This window comes from Struthio camelus, chromosome 1 (assembly GCF_040807025.1).
Source record: "Struthio camelus isolate bStrCam1 chromosome 1, bStrCam1.hap1, whole genome shotgun sequence".
NCBI lineage: Eukaryota > Metazoa > Chordata > Aves > Struthioniformes > Struthionidae > Struthio > Struthio camelus.
The window spans coordinates 52734699-52751355 of record NC_090942.1 but is presented as its reverse complement, the minus strand read 5'-3'; positions in this window follow the sequence as shown (position 1 = coordinate 52751355).

Below are 16657 nucleotides of genomic sequence, written 5' to 3'. Positions count from 1 at the left end.
CAGAGAGAATATGAAGGTATTTATTAATACAGGCATGAAGAAGTTTAAACTCAAAACTACAGGGGTTTAACTGCTAAAGAGTTTGGTTCTAGAGCAGTTTTCCAGTAAGTTACCAGGGCAAACCATGGTCACTGGTTTTGAGATGAAGCTAAATTGTTTTTGAAGAGAAGCTTCACCTATACATGCATGACATACTGGCCAGTATTAGCAGAAGACTGAACTTGGTGCCCAGGAGTCCCTACCTATACAATTGAACATTGAAAATTTTGACACAGTTAATTATCTAACCATGCCATTGTATTATCACCTCTTCTTTTCCCTCTATTGGTGCATGCCACTTACTTGCCATGCCTTTTCTCAATGCAGATGACAAGTCACTCCAGGACAGTGACTGTGACTTTTTAGATGTACATATGATTCCTAACAGAAGCCCCAACAAAGCCTCAAGGCTTTATCAAACATACTTAGAAATGATGTAATATTGGAATAAGCAGTGGAATTTAATAGGCTTACAGGATTCACCAATTAGATCAGTGAAACTGTTATCTTACATGGCAGTTCCTCTGGAATTTCAACTAGCTAAACTTTAAGATCACACAAATTGTATTTGTTGCCTTCTGTATGGAACTAATAAAACCCACACTACAAAATTCATAGAGCAAAACGTTAATCAACACCCTCTGAAGAAATACACGAACTCCCACAAAAATAATCTCTACCTTAAGTGTTCTTGTTTTGGATAACATTCACCCCAGTGAAATAGTGTCTCATGTTTACTAGTAACAGCATGCTTTCCCAAAACAACACAAGAACAGAGTAAAAAAATACACATAAGCAGAGCCAGAATAAGGTACACAATGAACATTTTACCAGACAAATCTCAATTTCAGTGCCAACAGACACTTATCCACGTGTGATAGACCTCAAAGTGCAAATGCCGTAGCAGCTCCCATGTTATGAAGACAAATATCACTGTGCAAAATCTGGCGTTCAGCCACTGCTCCAAAGACAAGATTTAACTCTCACAGAGATCCCTTTGTCACTCTCATGTAGCTCCTCACAGAAATCAAACAGGAATGAGAGTTGATGTCCTAAGAAAGAGGTTCAGAAAACTCTTGTAGCCCAGAGCAAATGCTGAGAAGCTGGGGAACTCAACATCCAACCTCAGGCCACAAAATCAGAAAGGTGTCCATATCTGCATAGGGTTCTCAGTTATGATTGCTCATCCTGCTCTTGCAAGGAGAAACAACAAGAGACACCAGCACCTACATGACACTATCCCGAATGAACTTACACCCCACAGGTGACAGTGCTCAACAGTCCAAATCCTCACTCTGCCTAGGGAATTCTCAGTGATTCCCCTTCTTCCACCAGTAAATCTTTATCCTGACTTTTCTGTACAGCCTATTTGCTTTGGCACTTCTCAGCTCACCCTCTACATATTCAAACACGCCCCTATACATCTCCACTCAGCCACAGCAACTCCCAGTCAAGTCTTCCCAGGCAAACTCCCTTCCCTGCCCCAAGTCACCAGAGGCCATGGCCAAATCTATATCATCTTGTCATCCCTTCCGTTTTCCAACCTCCTGACACTCAGCCTGGCTCTTGTTTCTTCTGCATTTGAACAACGCACCTTACTTTGTCATGCTGCAGAAGCAAGAGCAGTGGCAGTCACTTGGTGCCTTGGAGGAAGAAGCTCCCTTGTCTGTTTCAGGACACAGTTCAGCCTCAGCCTTGTAAAAGGGAACTGCTTAAGAAAGTCCTTTGAACTCCCAGTTACCCTGGGACGAAGCATTCTCGCTCACTCAGCGAGCATGGTACATTAGATGTTTAATACACAGAGATGATATGTAAGCTTTCAGGGTTTTATCATTGGCACTTGTTTTCAAAGACTTCAAAACTTGGCAAGAACTAAATAAAAGTAGCAAAAAAACTATTCTTTAAAAATACAGACCTCTACCAAATCCACACTGCAAAGCCCATGACACCATGGTTAAAGAGTTTTTTGCAAGTGAAAAAAGATGCATTTTTTCTACAAATTCATTCTCAAAAAAAGCCTTAAACATTTTGATGCGACTTTCCAACAAACAAAAACATAAAAGGCAGCTGGCACGAAAAATTTCAGCTCCAGCACTTAAGAGGTTATCACAGAAAAGAGCTTACAGGTCTGATATTCAAAAAAAAAATCCCTTCTTACAGTTCAAGGTTTTTGATACCTTGGGTCCCATATTAAATGCTCACTCCAAGAAGTAGAATACATATAGAGCAGAAGATGTGTACTCTAGTAGAAATAATCAGAGACTGCCTGGAACTAGGAAAACTTCATAGATAGCTTTTTCCAAAAACAAAAAGAAAATCCCAAATGAACTGAAGAAGGATTATCTGCTGGTTCAGATGAAATTGGTATGAAGTTTTAGGCCAGAGAAACATGATCAGCACCAAGAACTACTTTCAATTTTACGGAAAACAAAAACAGGAGGCTTACAGAATGGAAATACCAGCTCTATCAGCTCCAGTGGGAGCTGTAGTCAGCAGAAATGCTAACCCTTGTATTAAACAAACAAACAAAACATTAACTAAGATGTAAACATAAGGCTTAACATACAATTGTATTTAGAGAACTGACTAACAGTAAACGTCAGTCTGGTACCAAGCATTCTAAATCACAGTAACACGTTAAACATACCTTAACCAAACTGTAACACAGCACCACCAATACATTTTGAAAGACAGAAAAATCAAGACAGAATATTCCAGATTACATTAAAACTCAATTTATTATAGGACAAATTTGTCCCACTTGACCAGAGTTACAGAGTACAACAGTAAAAGGGATGATAACTAGCCTATGTTAACACTTCTATTTTTGATAGCAAAGCTAGAGGTGAATCAGTGCTAAAGCGAACAGCTTAAGATGCCCTAATGACGATAGTGGCATCTGCACTTTATAGAGGAGTGAACTCAGCTAGTCTATTGCTGCTGATGACTGCACAGTATGAAGAGCTTAGCCACAATCTATAAAGCCAGTCAAAATAGGCCTTCCTCCTGGACTAAAGTAAAATGACAGTAACTATACCAGGCAGCCTGCCAGTATGTGGCCCTCCAATAAATTCTGGGCCTGACCGTTGATTTCAGTCATCTACGGCACAGGGTCGGAAGGGTACAAAGGGGAAGAGCCAGGAGTATAGCAGAGTGGTTTTGTAGGGAAACTGCAAGTACTGATGGGGGAACCAGAGGAAAATGGGAGGTAGAAGGCTACAGAAGATGGGGGTTAGGGGACAGTGACAAACTTGGGTTGATAGCTAAAGAGAGAATGAAACTACTGGACACCAGACTTCATTGACTCAGGTATTCACAAATTCCTCGCATCTTTGATGTGGTTATGTCCCACCCAATCCAGACTACTTGAGATACAGGCGTTCAAAAACAGAGAAGGAAGAGGCATAATTCTTTCTGTATCCCACTCTGCAAGACTCTGCTTCCAGCTCCAGCTACTCACGCATGCAGCCTTTTCCACCTTCGCTCCTCTCTGTGACACAGTTTTACAAGGGTGTGAGAAAAATGAAGGCTTCTGGAGCTCAGAGGTAGGACTCGCATCTAATAACTTCTCAGATACTACCACAAGGTCCCTCACTATTCTCTCTAGAGGCATCTTATCCTACTTATTATTTCATTTCCTGTTTGCTCCCTTGTAACAGCTTCCTTTTATTTATTTTCATGCACTTTGGCAGAATAACATCAAGCAATTAAACTGAGGCATATATAACACTCATAAAAACACTACAGAAATCTCCCATGTTCTCTACATTGTTAGAATTAATTCATGTTTCACAGATACAGGCCTACAATGCCTCTTTCATTCTGCACTTAACTATAATATCTACAAAGGGGAGTGAAGTTATATAATTGAATCAATATCAATCAGCAAAACATCTAATTACCCACCAGTTTTACACTTCTGATGTTTCTCATGTCAGATTCAGCCCAGGGATCACCTGAGGCAGGAGAATTTCGGCATCAGGAACACAACAATTGATCTTGGGAGATTTCTGAGCGCATACAGACATTACATTTTTGTTCACAGTGGAAACTGCTAGAGAAACTGCTTCCCGAGTATGGGGCCTCACCAAAACGCAAGCTTTAATTTGGAAACAAAATACATTTCTTGCTCTCACAATTGTGAAATCACTGACACAAACCAAATAAAATCCAGTGCAGTATCATCTTCCTTACTCTGGAGACAGTCTGAACAAGTCTTAAAAGTTAAGAACTGAGCAGCTCATCTAATCAAGTTGATTCAGAAACCTAAGCAGGAGGGGAAAAAAAGAAAGAAGTCTTAATCAATTTCATGTCCCCGATGAGCTTCTTAGGAAGATCCAGTTAAATTTTTCAGTCCGCTGAAGCATTCACTGTCCTTTGCTCAACTATATGAAATCCAAACTTTTTGCAGTTCCTCTTCCAAAATTCAGCAACATCATGAAACAGTGTCAATACAAAAACATCCTTTCTGAATATTCTGTTGCCAAGATGCTATATGTTAAACACAACTCAAAGGCAACAGTTAATAAAATAAGTATCAGGTATCTATTTATATGCTGCAGTCCTCTTTGTGACTATCTTGCTTTTCAATTAGAAGTGCTAAATGGTTTCTAGTTTGCTGCAAGAGTTAGACTAGCGCCTTCTACTGCACCTCTGCAACCCAGTCTTAACACTCTGCAAACTTTAATACAAGAGCCTGCAAGGGAAGCCCCACTGCAAGTCTAATTTTCCAGCAATCGTACAAAGTTTTGAATGATCTTTCTGTGTTTTGAAGTATAATGTATTTATTCACTCAGCGAATAAACAGAAACACAGTTAAAACTTAGAGAGGTTTCATTTCTGAAGCCACTAATAAATATGATAACCGTAACTCCAAATCACAAGGGGGCACTGCTCTACTTTAGCTCTGATTAGCATATTGCTTGAAAATGAACTCTCAAAACAACCAGTGCATTACGTTATGGAAACAATAGCTTCCCAATTGTTCTAATGAATACAGAACAGGAAATCCAAAAGACAAGTTCTCCACAGGTATACTTCCATCTACTTCAGTTGAGCTCTGGTTCAAATAATTTGAGCTTTATTATTTAGAAAGCTTGAATTATTGGTTGAATGTAAGTAAAGTAACACTGTTTTTGAATTCTTAACACTTTGTGTGGATGACTATGTAACTATTAGAATAATATAATTAATCATAGTTTTTGTATCTCAGCCTTGTTGCTTTTTGTTTCTAGCGCTGTAGCACCATGTCAACCTACACTTCATTCAGAAAACAGTTGGAGAAGTTGAAGCAGCTCTCCGAATATTTGCATTATTACACTCTTATTCCTACTGCATGATGCCCTATTATGCTTTGCACAAATTGGTTATGCGTCTCCTTTAACGTCAAGATAATCCGTTCTTCCTATAACACAGCTTTAACAGCTCAGAGAGCAAAATCCAACCGTTCTCCTTCAGCTATGCAATCAACAAACGAGGTGAACATAAACATTTTCACTTTTAAAAGCTACTGTTTCTCAAAACAGGATAGTATCCCTAACTTGTTTAAATTTGTTTACAAGTCACTTAGGGTAGAAAATGAACCTTTAACTTCCTTAAGCCACATAAGATCTCAGCTGCATGTTAGATGCTTTATTTTCAATTGTAACCACAGATATATCTCTGCTTTTTTTGTAATCCATTTCAAATCAAGTAGCCATTAACCTTCACATATGGTCCTAACCATACCATTTGACTTTTTTTTTTTTTTTTTCACAACTCCTTCTGCTTCAACACCTCCTCAGATTATTCAATTTAATTCTCTCATGATAAAACAAGCCAGAATGCTAATGGATGTTTATTTGCCACCTCCTCATGGGTTTCACCCACTTAGATCTCCCTTGTGATTCTTCAGACTTGAAGCTGTATGGCACCAAGTACACAATTTCTATTTTTCCTGGCACTGCAAACTCATGCTACAAGCGTCAGTATGACTCACAACCCCAAACAAGCATTAAAATGGTACTTGCATTAGTTGTTAGTTATTTCTGACAGCCCTGGAGAGTCTTAACATTAAGAAATGGTCTCTTGAAACCATTTTAATCTTGCTCTCCCATTACATGGGGAAAAAAAAAAGACAAAATGAGGAGACAAATAAGACGGCACACGCTAGAAATAAGAATAGCATCTTCTTTACCTTCACTTTTCTGTATCATAACAAAGAAGGGGCATAGCGAACAAAATTCAAGTTTCTATCTGCAAACTACCAAAAATGGAGAGGATGCGGTTTTGGTTTTTAAATTAAAAAAGAGCATCACTGAACATGTCACAAAATGAATTCCTTGCCACAAAAAAAATCATGCCCCCACAGCCAACTGTTTAAGAGTTAAAAACAGAAAGCCATTTACATGGAATGTGAAACATCCTTGACTATACTGTTTTTAAATACAATAAATATAAAACTAAAGACTTCATGGCACAAGCAAATCTTTGTCCAACAGAACTAAGGTGAACCTTCCTTCTGGGGTGGTTGTTCAGCAATTATAAAAATTAATCACAGTAACATTTCTCAGCATCAGAAGCAGGACATCGATGCAAAGAAACTGCTGAGCTGAAGCCAGGACTTACCCCTAACAATTCAGAAACACTGAGCAAAGCACCAGTACCTCTGTCCCCAGCTGATAAATCTTACTTTTATGAATGTTTGCAACACTGCTTCTTTATTGCTTTATCTCAGCCTATTAGTCAGAAAAACACTGCTTTTCTTCAAGTAAACAGAATAGCACTCTACTAGATTCTTTAGAAACAAAAGAGGAAGCTAAACAGCAGCCCAGTCATAGATGAAGAATAAAACCCATCAAAAAGTAGCTAGAAAGAGGAAATATGGTTTTAAAAATAAATATTCACAACGGCTTGTGATGAAATATGCATATGTACTGCCTTAATCAACATTATTAAGTATACGCATACTCTGAATTATTGCTTCTGCTGAATTTCATATGAAATGTGGGTGTCCTCTTGTTTCTGTTTTAAGTGGTAAGAGCCATCATTAACAAGTGAAAGAAAAACAGTCCACTGAATATAGGGAAGAACAAGAAAAAAAGGAGAAAAAGGTCCTTCAGTTATGTGAAAAATCACTCCTTTATGACTTCAGACATTCTGCTTTCCCCTTGTCCTCATTCACTTAAGTATATTCCTAAAGAGCAATGCTTGGGACAGGCAGCAAACCTGAAATAAACCAAGACATGACTGACAACAGATGAAGGAGAGGATGAACATATACTACCCAACTTCAAGTACCTGATTTACCTACCCGACCTTCCAATAATACTTCCAGAGAGAAACATTTCCCCAGGGAATTCATTACATTTTAATTTGCCCCTACAGAAGCAATGCCTCTTCACTGCCTGGAGAGGGGGGCCACAAAGGCTAGCCAGTCAAGATCACTCAACAACCACAGCACCCGTCACACTCTTAGTTTTGGTAGTATCTAACCATCTTAGAAGACAGCCCACAAAGACATGCAACTCACTTCTGCTAACAGCCACAGAATCCACTGAATTCAGAACTGAACACAAACTTCCTCTCCTTTCCTGCACACAACTGTTTCTCACACAAACCCAAACTTGGAAGAAAAATATGATCAAGCTGAAACTGCTGAGAAACAAGGAAAAGGTGATTCAACTCTGAGGACACGCTCAGCTGTGCTCTAATAAGCACTGAAGCCTAAGACAGCAGAAACTAGTGAGATAAAACATTTGAAAAAATGCTGTTGCCTTCAATTGTATTTGCTTTCCTTGTATTAATTACTGTTATTGTTAGACGATATAAACAAGCTATTAGAAATAGCTCAGAATCATGCAGATACTTAAAGCTGTGGTCACACATAACAATGTGGATTACAATTTCTCACCCTGTATAATTAGTTTTAAGGCCACCTGGCCTTTTTCTCACTATTGCCTCTGTAGATGTTTTTTTCTTGTCATGCTGCTAACTCCTTTAACCCATAAAAAGTAGCCTGACCTGAATTTCCAAAAAGTGAAAGCAATTGTATGAATCTATGCTTATGTTAGATACTTAAACACCCCTTTAAGGGTCTGGGTCCAAATGCTACAGTTGCCACCCAGCCCCTTTAAGCACCTGAAGTCCCCATGCTCTCTGCTGCAAGATACATGAACAACTACTAAAATCCTGACAACACAGAGCAACCATACGTCTGGTTTCCTTCCAAGCTCTAGAGGTCTGTAAATGAACTTACTGTTGACTGAGCTCATTCACAGGACCAAAAATCAACATGCAAATAATGTGTATATATTTATCACACAAAGATGGCAATCAAGAGACTGTAGATACTGTGAGCAAGACTACTCCTTTTGGAGTTGCAAGGCACTGCGTTCAGATCCCCTCAAAACCCAAGTCAAAGCCCCTCCTTTGGAATAAAGGACAAAACCATACAGAGACCTAAACCCATGAGACAGTACGCTCCTATGCACGGTGATACACCCCAGCCAACCTCGAGTTATATAGCTAGCATTTTCTCGGTTAACTTGGACAGTTACAGCACTAACAAGAATGGCTATTCTCTGACAGTTGTCAGACCTTGAGTTAAGCAGGTAATAGTTTTCCCATCCCATGACTATTCCAAGACATAAAATAACTTTTCTGGTGAATGAGACTGCATTCAATAGTTACTAAAAACTTTTGACAAATAAGTCATTTCATTTACAATGAAAACGGAGAATTTTACTTTTAGTCCCTGTTCTACAATTATTTGAAACAGAAACACTGACTAATCTTTCTGTTTGTCCTGCAGGAGTGCCACTGCAGCAAGGAGCTGAAGCAGGGTAACCCACAACTTGGGAAAGCACCCAGACCCATGATTATAGGGTCATTTTCAGTCCCTGTAGCCACACAAATAAAACAGTACTCTCTGGTTTAGAAAATATTGGTTCTCCATCAGAATTTAAAAACACTCACTAAAACAGATTAAACTGCTTCAATTATTTCCATATTCCCTTGTTCTTAGCTTTAGGAAGCTTACTATTTTCAGTGGAAAGACATGAGCCAAGGTAAAAATAAATCAGCCTGTAGCATCCTATTTCTTCTTTCACTTCTTCCTTCCATCCCTAGAAAACAACATATTTCCTGGTGAGACCTCATATATTAGATTATCAACAAATTAATAAAGCTCTTTGAAATGCACTTAACACTATAAATATTGCTTCCACATAACTCCAACATGAAATCGAAATTATTTCACATCTCTTCACTGTGAAGTGCAGGAATGAAAATTAGCCTTTTAAAGAGGCTTCCTCAAATATGACTTAAATAGCTATATAAAACCTATGCTATGAATTGCATAGTTCAGAAAAAAAAAAATTTAAAAAACCAGCTCTTCTGGTTGGTCATGGTTAAGTCTGAAATTAATAAATTACGTGATAATGACATACTTCTCTATACCAATATCAAACAACAACATATTTCCATGACGTTTTAGAATTTTTGAAAATTGCTTGTATTTGCAAAGTCTTGAATTTTTGTATCAGCATGCAATTATCCTAGGAGACCACATGAACCACAAGCAAATATTTGTGAGGAGGAAGCTGTCATTACAGAGCTTCAGAAACAGGTAGCAGTTGGTGGAAGCTCGGTACAGCGCAAAGCTGTATGAATACAAAAGACAGCTCTGCCCTCTGCAGGGGTTATAAGGTATTAACTGTACTGCATTAGAAAATGGCAAGAATCTGAAAGACTGTATTAAACAGCTGTAAATCAAAAAAGGCCTATCTTTCATATAGATTTTTTTTTATCAGAGCAGTTCCAATGCAAAAGCATAAAGGTGTGCAAAACGTATGGCGCTACAAACTTAACAGTTCCTTCTGAATATTTATATTCAATCCCTATGTGGCGATAACTAACAGAAATCGCATGGGGGGGGGGGGGGGGAAGGAAGCGGGGCAGACGCAAAAGCCAGTATTACCAGCGCCATGTAACTACCTCACCGCCCGCCCTTCTTTACACCACCAGCCCCGCGGGAGGAGCAGCCCTCTCCTTCCGCGGGTGGCTGCGCAACGGCAGGCGGCCCCTTCCCCCCCAGCCCCTCAGGGAGCCCGCGCGCTCCAGCAAACGCCACCCGTAACGGCCGCAACGGCTCGCCCCCGCTCAGGGCGGCCGCCGCGGCCCCTGGCGCCGGCGGAGCCCCCCCGCAGCCGCCTCGAGACGGCGCTGGAGCTGGCGGCGGGAACCGGCCCCCTGCCGTTGAGGCGAGGCGGCGGGCAGGGCGCGGCGCGGGCGCCATCGCTGCCGCCGAGGGCGGGCACGGCGTGCCGGCGGGAAGGGCCCGTGCTAGGACGGGGGCGACCAAGGTCCCAAATGAGGCCTTATGCGAGGCGTGGCAAAATCCCACCGTTGCCAGCCCAGGCGGCTGCTGGCTGCCCTGCGTGCTCCTCACAAGAGGTGATCCCGCTCCCTGGTGTGTTTAGCTCTAGCCTTGCCCCCACCTCTGCGTCTGCGCTCATCGCACAATTCCGTGGACGCTCCTTTATTTTCATTAAAAAAACCCCTCTGACAGGCCCTATGAAGTTTGACTGCTTCAGGTATCGCACCCTCAGGGAGGATTATTTGATCCCTCTGGCTGAAGTATTACCAATAACCGCCACCTGTGCCGCTTCTTCTTCTGGAACGTATCGCGGCATTATCAGGAAGAGCCGACAGGTGGCTGAGATAGAAAAGTTTGTTTACGCTTAGCCTTGGTGTGATGGAGTGGATGCTCATTGAAAGAAGCATTTCAAGGACCTGGAGGACTCCTGTTACTGAATCCTCAATGCTGTGACTCGGTGTGTGGCAAGGGCTGTAAATCCTTTGAGAGCTGTTTTTATTCCTAGATGCACTTAACACGCAGCAACAGTGGCAAGAAACGTCTCCATCTTTTCCTCTGCACCTGGAACTAGCTACTATTAGCCAAGCTTTGTCATCTGTAGGATATGTTACTGTCTGACAATTTACTAGGAAAAGCAAAGGCCAGAAAAGAAGCTTTGGTTTAGAAAAATATGAAACAGCTGACTTCCTGTGTAAGGGGGACATTAAAGGGATTTTTCTAAGCAGATCCTCTAAGCTCCTCTCTAAGCAGAGAGGAGCTTTTGCACTGGTAGTTAGGATTTTCTCTTCAATTGCAACTTCAAGGTCCTCGTCTTCAAAGTGGATTAGCAGGTGAGGCAGGTTAATCGCTTGGTCATCGTGAAGTCTGTCTCTCCCCTTTCCTTTCTAAGAACACTGTGATCAACAAGGACAGTCTGGTTGCTGGAGCCCAGCTTCAGTTCCTGGAAAAAGAGGGCAAGATATACATGATGCAGTGGATCAGAAAGGTGGACTCCTCTTCAGTAATGCTTTCCATCCAGAGAGGAAGCCATTAAGCTAAATGACAACACCAAAATCAGCACTCCAAATCACCAAGGTCCTGTTCAGTACTCTTCCTGATAACTCTGATGCTATGGAAATATGCCAAAGTTACAAGTGGACCAAATCACTGGTACAGACTAAGGGCTGGAATTGAAATACTTCTGTCTTTTAGTCTTCACTGGGACCTTTGAACAAAGATGACTATTAGATGGTGGAGAGCTTTTCGTCATTTCTGCAAGTATAAAAGCCTTAGTTGTGGCTGGGAGTGAAATTCCAACAAGCTACCGATTCCCACACTCAGTATGTGATACATGTTCCTATGAAGTTTGCCACGCAGCTGCCACTTTCTTAAATAAAGTAGGAACACAAATCAGCTGCTTTAAGCAGTTAAATTAATATGTTTACTACATGCGTTGGCTTGGCACTAAACATGTCAACTCCAACAATTAATTACCAATTAATTAATTGTTGGAGTTGACATTGATTAATTAATTACCTTTCTCCTTCTAAGTACATTTCAGTTTCATGAAGGTAAAGACAAAAAAAAAGCGCAGAACACTGCTTATCTTGTTCAGTCCCAGTGATATACCCACATGTGTTTTTTATTCTTAAATACCTGTATTTCTAAAAAACACAGCATACCTTTGAGAGCATTGATAGCACTGAACTTACATTGCACTTATAGGTGGAACTTAGCAACAGCCACACCAATGCCATCATTTTTTCCCTAATAACTAGCTTAGCAAGGATCCTTTAAAGACCAAAACTGAACAAAATACATAGAAAAATCAACTGATGGCATGGGCAATTATAAAAATCTTAGTATCATTGTTTGGGAACACTTGGCTATCACATTTGGATTTTCTGTCACTTCAGAATAACATAGGCAATTCAAATCATGTCACTGAAGTGCTGTTAGCCGCCTGCATCGTCTCCTGTTGTTCTTTTTTTTTTTTTTCAGGTTGTCTTTTCTCTTCCAAAGCATCAAAGTTGCTATGGAAACAAGCAATGTTATTTATGCAGATATTAGTAAGCCCCACCCATACATACCATGTGAAGTCAGTTTAAATTACCAATTTGAACTAAATACCAAGGACCACATATGTATGGAAAGAGCCTTTACAGTGGTGAACTAGCCTAGTGCAGCTGTGCAGTTGTTAATTGAATGAGACTTTGCTGTGCACCGTCTAGGAAAGGGGATCTGGCAGTGGGGCCAAATGCCTTCAAGGGGAAGGAAATATCTAGTTGCTTTTGTTATTGCTGAGAGTGAACTGCTTTCCCACAGCCTGAGGAGCTTGTAAGACATCCAAACTCAAGGGACAAATATTTTGGATTCAGCACAGTGACATTCCTTCTTCATATCGTGGGGAAAATCAGGAGTGTGAGCCTCAGCATCACATGCAATTCTTTTAAGGCCAACATGGCATGAGAAGACTTTTGTGTATTGTGGCATGAGGTTGCAGGCTCTGTTTAATCTAAATTTGCCCTTCTTGTTAAGACAATAGTTTTCAGTAATGAAATTACTGTAGGCCAAATCCTGCAGACATTGTTTAATATTACAAGTTTGAACTCTGAGTGGATGATAGTAAGCGGCAGATGAAAGCGCTCTGTTAAAGCATTATACGTGTCTTGCACCATTGTGGTTCATCAGGTAGGCTTGGATAACGTTGTCTCAGCATTTTGACTGATAAAGAATAAGATCAGAGAAACAGCATAAACCCATAATTACTTCTGAGCACGGACTAGAAGCTATGAAATTAGGGGGACAATTCGATCTAGGTTTGTTTGGTTTTTTACTTGTATGTTTTTGGTCCCAGCAACAGTAGCAGGATAGGAGCTATCAAAAATAGCAACGTTGAGTTGATGTACTTAACCCAAAACTTTCAAAGAATGTTTAACTGGTTTTGATTGTCCTGTTTTTGATTGGCCAATCTGAGATCTTGTGAAAATATGAAGAACTTACTTTTCAGAAAACACAGCTCATCTTCTGTAACTGCAGAATTATTTAAAAAAAAATAGCATCAGTGAGAAACCTCTGGGTACACAGTCATTCTGCAAGCAGTGCAATGGTAATGCAATAGCACAAATTTTTAAAAATGAATTCCGAAACACTTCTCCTCTGTATTAGCTAACATGCATTCTTATAAGCTGTAAAGGCACTTATATGTAAATAACTTTTATAGGAAATTGTGTCCTTTTCTCAATATAATTTCTTTCCTTAGCCATTACTCAGAGGACAAGTAGTGATGAAAAGAATAAAGCAGAATTATCATTCTTGCAAAATAATAGGCTGAGAAAGCATCATCTCCCAGTAATTCCCGTACAGAGAGAGAACTCTGTATTATAAGGAATTGCATGGGAATCACTGTGACTTAAAATTATGCAGGCCTTAGTATTTTTAGCTAGAATGAGAGGATAAATGATGAATTCAAGAGAAATTTAGAGCCCAAAGCATGACCATTTGTGCTGCAACTTGTCTGTCACCCCTTAGAACAAGGGAACAATATTCTGTTAACATGAACACAAAAGTTTTTGGAACTAGAACAGACTTCATAGGGTCCTCAAAGGTACAGTGATAATTTTAAACTCCTTTCGAAGCTATAGGTAGGCCAGAGTCCTGACTACTTGGAACAGCTGGTGATACAAAGCTGGGAAGGTTTTTTTCTGTCTGAGAGAGCTACCAGCACTAGTACATTAGAGAGCAGATGGCTTAGGACTCTAATCAGCCAATTATAGAACTCTGTGCCATCCACTTAAAAAATTCTCATGGTAGAGCCCTAAAATGTTGTGGGCATTACTGTTTATGTTGCACGAGCGTTTGGAGATCAGAACTGCTTGAAGACAGGCACAGTACAAGCAAAGGGACAGTTTTCCTCCAACAATTCCACTCCTCCCAATACAGTCTGTCCAGATGAAGGGCCGACACGTTATACTTAGGTCTGGATATTTAAAAAGCCAGTGAGGTTAATGAACACACATCTGCAGTCTACACTTCTCTTCCCTTTGCTTTAGTCATCAGTCCAAATGCAGGTGAAGGAGAATAACCTAAACGTTTTTGCAGATGTAGTGGTTTCTAAGCTTGCTCTCAAGTCTTAAGGTTCTCTTGTCCAGAAAGTACTTAGGAATAATTTCTTGTCTCCCCGCCCTTTATTTCATACAAATGCTTTTGAAAAGCAAGACTTTTCTCCACTCCAGTTTATTACATCCACTGCCCCAGAAGAGCAGCTGGTAGTTTATTTTGAAAATGTTAGTTACACCTTCATGTTTTAGGCTAGCTTTCAACAGGAAGAAATGGAAATATTACATACGAGCCTCTAACTTCAGTATCAAAGGTAAGTGACTATTTCTTGTCTACAGAGAGACATTCCAGACCCATACCCAATTGTCCAGTCTATCATGAAAATACTTCACAATTTTTATTCTCGCCTCTCTATCCCAGTATCTTATCATAGGCAATGCCTGGCAGCGGATGCTAAAGGAAGAGTACAAGATTCTTTCCATAGTTTGTTCTTTAAGAACTCATTAATCTGTATCCCTCAGATGCTCTGCAAGAGGTATATAAAAATGGCCATAATGAGCCAGACCAAGATGTTCAGCTCTTGACACTTACCAGATATGATCACACAGGCACCAGTGAGCCAGTAGGCAAGCATGTAGCGCTTCTTCCTCTGACGGTCTTAAGCATGCAGCAGTATCAGAAACTTCCTGAATCGGACATGATATCTTTGTATCTAAATAATACTTGACAGTTTTTCCTCTGACGTTTTAGTACTTGTGGTATTGCATAGTGATGCATTCTGTAAAGCATCTTCTTCCTTTTCATATGCCCTAGTCCTTGTATAGAAGGGGTAGTGAACAATTTCCCAATTCATCATCATTGTGGTGATCATAAAAAGCATAGTTTGTGCATCAGGCAGTGGTGAGCTGTTGCTACAAAGTAAATGATACTGTGACATTTTGGATGTTATGAAAAAATCAGTCAAAATCATTTTTCAGAGCATAAATGCCTTCTAATTGCAAACACACTTCCTATCACAGGATAACAGGTATATGCACATGAGAGAAGGAAATTAAAAAAAAAAAAAGGGCAGCATCCATAACTTAAATACTAGGCAGATGCAGCTTCTATGATCTCCAACTCACCAATATTTTTGGTGACAAGATTACTCCTGCACCAAAACATCTGCTTGAATATTATTTTTAGCTGTGAACATGATCTCAGTCATGACTGTAGCAATTTCCAAGTTCAGAGAAGGAGCTGTACTTCTGTTCTTTACTCCAAAAACATGAGGTAATGGAAACATTTCTGTGAAAAGGAGTTGATGCTCTAGGTGGAAGTCACAGTGGCAGCAAAAACATTACAAAACACATTACAAAAACATTACAAAAAACTAGGTAGATCTCTATAAATTCTTTGGCTCTAGGAGTCTGCCATGAGATAGCACCACTACAATATAGTTTATTCTCTTTACAGAGTAGTTACTACAACATTTTGTTCAGAAAGGTTAAAACAAATTTTATTTTATCATACATTTGATCATACATAGATTTGTGTACCAGGCAAGACATACCCCTATAGAGTAGCATATTGTGCCTCCACCCAGTATGTCACCACTTGTGCTACAGTAATCCTGAGATATGGAAACAAGCCCTAAAAAGAAATTTAAAAAGCCAAAATGTCTTTTTTTCAATCACTTTTGCTATAATATCCTCCATTTGGGAACTAGGAAAAACATTACACGGTTCTGAATCAAGAAAATAAATTATCTACAAGCCAAATACCCAAGATACTTGTCTAAATCCCTGCTGTCATCCGGGTATACTAGCAAGGGCACTTGGGGAACAAACCAAGAGATGCAAATATGCAAGGTTACTTTGTTAACATTGCAAAGCATGTTAAAGAGCTCTAAAATATTTTTACTATCTTCAGCTACTACTGTCTTGAAGAACTGTGGTTAATAATGTGTTAGTTCAACTCACATGTTCTATAAACTTTAAAAAACAAAAAGTTCTTGACATTGTGTGTTACGTTACTAAAAGTAATTTTAGCTTACTCAGCTTCCTTTCACCCTGGTTATACATGATATAGAAATATTTTTAAAAAGCTTATGAAAGCAGTAGCAATAAAACTGCAGACATTTTAAATCCTGTTTGTAATATTAAAGATAACATAAACATCCTCATTTTGATACAAGAATAATATTTGTCATGGATTGGCATTTAGAAAAATAAAGTAGCAGTC